The sequence below is a fragment of the Mus pahari genome, chromosome 4 (assembly GCF_900095145.1).
Source record: "Mus pahari chromosome 4, PAHARI_EIJ_v1.1, whole genome shotgun sequence".
Taxonomy (NCBI): Eukaryota; Metazoa; Chordata; class Mammalia; order Rodentia; family Muridae; genus Mus; species Mus pahari.
In genome coordinates, this window is record NC_034593.1 from 46,002,116 (window position 1) to 46,008,476 (window position 6,361).

The window sequence follows — 6,361 nt, forward strand, 5'->3', positions numbered from 1 at the left end:
TATAATATAATAGAATATGGTATGATAAAAGAAAAACTAACACATTGGAATTGGAAAAACAAGCAGAGAAAGAAGAGCCCAAGAGAAGACACAAGAAACAGAGGTCAGCTTGTTTACGCACTCAGGAATCCCATAAAAACACTAAACTGGAAGCCATAAGATATATGCGAAGAACCTGTAGGGTAAAAAGAAAAAAGAAACACTATAAGTATATATTAACACTAATATATTATATGTAATTTAAAATTTAAAATAATATATTTAAAAAGAAGAAGAGCTCTGATGTGACATTACGAGGCAAGGACTCTCCAAAGATGCCACTGAGTTGATGCTCTGTTGGCCATCTGCTACTGGGCTTCATCCCACTCTGTAGAGTAGCCTGCCCAGTAAGACTCCCTCAGAGGAAGCTAAATTTACATTTACAGGTGGTTATCAATTGGAGATAGCGGCTAGGTTAGGAATAGGGACCTGTGTCCACTCCTTTTTGCTCTAAGACTGCATGGTACAGCCCCATGCAGGCCCTATGCATGCTGCTTCAGTCTCCGTGAGGTCACATGAGCTTTGATCATGTTGATTCGGAGGCCTTGTTTTCATGGTGTCCTCCATCCCCTCTGGCTCTTACCTCCTTTCTACCTTCCCTTCTGTGGGTTCCCTAAGCTCTGAGAAGAAGGATTTGTTGGAGACCTCCTGCTTAAGTCTGGTATTGGAAGCTCTCGCACTCCTTGCACGATATCTGGCTGTGGGTCTCTGTGTTTATTACCATGCACAGCATCAGGAAGGTCCTGTAATGGTGGTGGTTGAACAAGGCGCTGATCTGCTTCCTTGGCCTGAGTCAATATTATCTTTCAAAAACAGGTAAAGAATCAGCCATGTGGTTGAGCTGTTCTTAGAGGTTGATTGACTCAAAACAAATGCAATAAAAAAAAAACAAAAAAAAAACAAAAAAAACCCCAAAAAAACAGGAAAATCTCTCAAGTGAAGAATCAAGGTTTAAAAGAACCATTCACATATATATGTGAATATGGTTTTAGAGACAGTCTTACTATGCAGCCCAGGCTGGGTTTGAACTTGCAGTCTTTCTGCTTTCTGCCTGGGCCTTCTGACTCTTGAAATTACAAGTATGTGATACCATATTTGGCAAAAAAACAATTGTAAAAACTGTTTTGAAAAACTCACATTAAGGCTCATCAATTAGAGATTTCAGGATAATAAATATGGAAAAATACATAGCAGCTTCTAAGATTCTTATGCAATATTTTAGTACAACAAAGGACTAAACCATGGGGGGAGGGGAGAAAAAGATTTTTAAAGTCTCACACAGAGCCAGACAGTACATCAAGAGTAAAGGTAGCATAAATATGTTCTCAAATGAATCAGGCTTAAAAAAAAAAAATAGTAATATGATTAGCTAGAAACAATAGTGTAGGCGTGCAATGTTTCCCTCAGCCCTATTCTTCTCTGCCCACATCCTTTCCCTCCCAGGCTGGCTTGCCTCCCCTCTCCAGTACCCAAGGCTTGGATGGCACAGAACCAGACTGTGCCAGAGGCTCTCCACGGAGAGCCCAGCCCAAAGAGGAAAAGAGGAAAACAAGGGGCTGAAAAGACACTTTTAACACGGTGAGTTAAAACAGCTAGGAGTGACTCCATTCTGGGGACTGGGGTTGCCAGTTAGGACTTGCAGATGGTCAGGAACTTTGAAATAATTCAATGCCACATTTCATGGGATGATGATGATGATGATGATGTCTCAGATTTCCCAAAAAGAAGAAAGTAAAAGTAAATTGTCATGAAGGTGAGTCCAGAGCCTCTCGTGGAAACACGAGGTGTCTGAGCTAGACTGACGTGTTCATTTCATTTCCTACAGGAAGAGGACACAAACTCCTTCGGATAGACATCTGTTCTCAACAGAGGCCCACATTTGCAATGCTGCATGATAATCAGAAGGACTCATTCTCACGAACCTAATGTTACCTCCTGCTAGAATATAGAAGCCCCCCATGAAGACAAAACCGGGTTAGAATTTTTGCAGTTAAAATTGTATTTCTTTAGCTGGAGACGTAGCTCTTTGTTCAGATACAATTACTCCAGGAGACTGGAACACATGAAACTGCGAGGAGGAGCCACGGGACGCCTTGCTGTGAGCAAAGGTTAGAGCCTTTGAAAAGGCAAGATTTTTATAGGCGAAAGGTGGCCACAGAGCAGGAGTTGAAGAGATCACAGAGAGGACCACAACCTCTGCACTGGTCCCAGGGTCTCCACTGTCACAGCTGGCCTCAGAGGAGTTTATTCATTAGACAGACAGCAATGGCATCTTGAAGATATTCTAGGTGTCACTTGCTCAAGGTCCCTAGGACATCAGAGACAAGCAGATAATGAGCTCACGCTTAATAGGAAGAGAAAAAAGAACCCACGGGATAAAGAGCATTGTATTATACAGTAGCTTAGAAAGAGGCAAATTGTTATGGAAAAAAGCTAAGCAGAGCTGAGTGGGTCAGCAGCACCAAGGTGATAGCAGGAGGCTCTGCTTTCAATGATGCTAGTGGTTGGTATTTTCAAAGGAGGAGCTCAGTACAGCCAGCAGGGAGAACGTGATCTGATACAGAAGGACTCAGACACACTGAAAGTTCACATAATGCATGGGCTAAGAGGTAGGGAAGGCGCTCATTATCCTCTCTGGATATTTGCAGACCTTCGAATAACAACACATTATCTCTGCTGTTGTTTTGTGAATGCAAGGGGTGTGCTGAGACTCACAACCCAAATCAAAGGAAAACATGTCTCTTTGAGCTGTGACAGACCCTCACCTCCTCACCTGCCGACCTGCGTGTGGACAAAGTGAGACTAATTTACTGGGTGTTCCTTTCATCAACATATGGCAATTCTGCAACATCTGAATTAAATATACTGTTTCCGGAAGACAATTATCCTAAGTGCTTGGAGTGTTGTGATCTGCCTCACACTGAGGGAATAAAAGGCCAGAGACTGCACTGACTGCAAACACAGTCCCTGTCTAATGGAAGGCAGGCCCTTAACCGTGGGTTCTGCCCCTATCATTAGCTTTCATGGGGTAGGGAAAGCTCTACCTGGAAATTGAAGTTCATTGAAAATTACAAGGAAAAGCCATCATGACCATAGAATGTAGCATGTAGTTTTTGCTACCACGCTTTAAGCTCTGGGTGGACCGTGCTACATGCCCCACCCAAGTTTCCGCAGAGACACACACGCATTAATATAATTTTCAAGTTGCCTTATGGCTCAATTGCTGGGTGTGTCTAATCTCCTGCCTGAGGAAACAGCCTATGGCCACTCCGCCTGAGATCTCACATAGCTGGTTATCTTTCCTCCTTCCTAAGAATGACGAAAATCCTCATTCCCCTGAGTCTTCTAGAAGCTAGTCTGCGCAGGACCTGGAAGTACCGCCTATTCCGCCCAGCTCATTGGCAGCTAGCATCTTTATTGATGGATGAAGAACCAATTGGGGAACAGGACCTTAGCATCAACACCACCCCCTGCAATAGAACAGAAGAGGAAGAATTTTGTTGTGTGCTTTGCTTTGCTTTGTTTTGATTTTTTTGAGACAGGGTTTCTCTATGTAGCCCTGGCTGTCCTGGAACTTGCTCTGTGGACCAGGATGACCCTGAACTCACAGAGATCCGCCTGCCTCTGCTTCACAAATACAATGATTAAAGGCTGAAGAGGACGAATGTCGATCAACCCTATTTTGTCTTACTTTGCTAACTCTCTCTGTGGCGACTCAGGCCTTCGGATCACCCACGCATTCATCTTTTCTAACAAACCTGTGTGAAAGGACAACAGGAAACAGAACAGAAGTGAACTCAATGTTGGCAATCAGACATTTGATTGACTAGTTAAATGCGATTAGCGAATAGAGACAAATCACTAGGGAAATTCAGCCCGGTGAAGTGAGATCGCACATTCCGAGTACAAGCAGCAAACGTCTCAGGCAGAAGTTTTCTGGAAAAACTGGCACTCTTCCTTTAATTGTCTTGTGTTTGAAGATTTTTTTTAAAAACGATTTATTTATTTTGGGCTGGCGAGATGGCTCAGCGGGTAAGAGCACTTACTGCTCTTCCGAAGGTCCTGAGTTCAAGTCCCAGCAACCACATGGTGGCTCACAACCATCCGTGACAAGATCTGATGCCCTCTTCTGGTGTGTCTGAAGTCAGCTACAATGTACTTATGTATACTAATAAATAAATCTTTAAAAAAAAAATTTATTTATTTTATGCATGTGAGTACACTGTGGCTATCTTCAGACATACCAGAAGAGGACATGGCAGCCCCATTACAGGTAGTTGTGAGCCACCATGAGGTTGCTGGGAATTGAACTCAGCAGCCAGTGTTCTTAACCACTGAGCCACCTCTCCAGCTCCGAGTTTGAAGATTTTTCAAAGATGTGTATTATGATAAATATTTCTTTTTGGGGAGAGGGCTTATGCTTTTAACTATCCAATTCTTAGTCCTGTAGGGTAGAAAGCCTTTCTTTGTTGGAGCTAGTTAGGTTCTCTCTGTGTCTACTCCTATGTCTCAAACCATGATCCATCCATCAATGAATGAATGGTTTATCTAGAGATTTTTGGACTTTTCTTGAGTTGGCAAGATGGTGGCCAGGTAGAATCAGTTCAAAGCACCTGGAATATAGCCATAGTGACAGAGGTAGCTAGAATGACAGCAGGATCCAGGGTCATAGCAGGAGTGACTGCAGAGGTGAACTAGCCAATCAGCAGAGCCAGTGTTTCCCTTTGGTGCAGCTCATTCATCTCTGTGTGTAACTCTATAATGTCCTGGAAGTGTCCTGACGATGGTGCCGCTGAGGTTGACTCTCCAGCCGTACCCACAATCGTAAAGCTTCCAGATGGCCTGTAATAGATTCTCTCTCAGCTCAAGGTATCCAAGGTTGCCTCCAGCTTCAACTGAGAACCTGGTCTGATTACATCCACATGGAACTGGATTGGTTAGCCATCCACTTCATCACATAATAGAGAAAAGGGTGTGTCAAAGAAGCTATCTATCACTGGGTTATGAAGCAGCAAGGTTTTCTGAATTAAAAGAGTAAGATATGGAAAAGATGGCAAACATATTGCCTGAAACGCAAGACTCAAGTTAGGGGGTAAAACTGCTGCTCAGCCTCGGGAAAGAGATGACTCTCGGGGGACATTGATTTAAGAAGGGAGAGAAGCTGGCAAAATAGCTTGGTAGGTAAATCTCCTTGCTGCTGAGTCTAAGGACGCAAGTTCAATCCTAGGGAACCACACGGTGGAAGGAGAGACCTGCCTCCCCCGAGTTGTTCTCTGACCTGGTTTTAAAATAGAGTACTGATGACATCATTGAAGATTGGATTTTTATACTAATGAGTTAAAGACTTCCCTTGATCAAAGGATTCAAAATGAAGTCATTTACGGAGTCAGAAGAAGTCCACTGATGCCCGTAAGACAAGGTAAAAGTGTTACTGGTGGTCTCTCAGGGCTGCGAGGTTCTAGGTTCTTAGCATCTTGCTCAAAGAATAAAAAAAGAAATACAAGTAGCAGAATAATAAGGAATGCCATTCAGAAGCAAAACAAAAATATGGGCAGCTGTACTCAGAGAAAGCAGCAGGCCTCTTGAGCTAGTGTGCTCAGAAGCATCAGGCCACCAGTTGAGGGTCTTCTTGGTTTAGGAGGAGAAGGAGTTGGTTGCCAAGGATAGAAGCATAGGTCTTTCTTGTTTTGATTAACAGGTTTCTTGTGTGATAAACCTTTCTTCACTGCGTATGTCTTTATCCATGATTTTAATCAATATACAAGCTCAATTCCATGTAGATATAAGATAGTAAAGATGAGGTTTTCAGTAAAACTTCGAGAAGAAAGAAGACGCTTTTCCTTACTCTACATGTACCCCGAGTGAGCCTAGACTGGATTGGTTCATTATCTCTAGTTCCTAGATATGGCCCAGGCTATAGGAGCCATTAGAGGTTGCTAGGTAGCTGTAGTTTGGAGTGACCATACACATATGTTTAAAGAATGGTGTATGTAGAGTTTGATGCAGGTAGGGGTCGAAGGTTGCTAAGCGCTTTGTTGGGAAAGGAGTATGTATGCGAAGCTCAAGTGCAGCAGCTTCTGGGTTTCTAAGTTCTCTCTACATTTACCTGCCTCAGATATCATTTATTCCTTTGAAAACTTCTTTAAGATTTCTAGGCTACCTGTCAATGCCTATGGATACCTTTTCTTTTTTCTTTCTTCATTTTTTTCCTTTCTTCCTTTCCCCCCTTTTTCCTTTCTTCTTCTTCTTCTTCTTCTTCTTCTTCTTCTTCTTCTTCTTCTTCTTCTTCTTCTTCTTCTTCTTCTTCTTCTTCTTCTTCTTC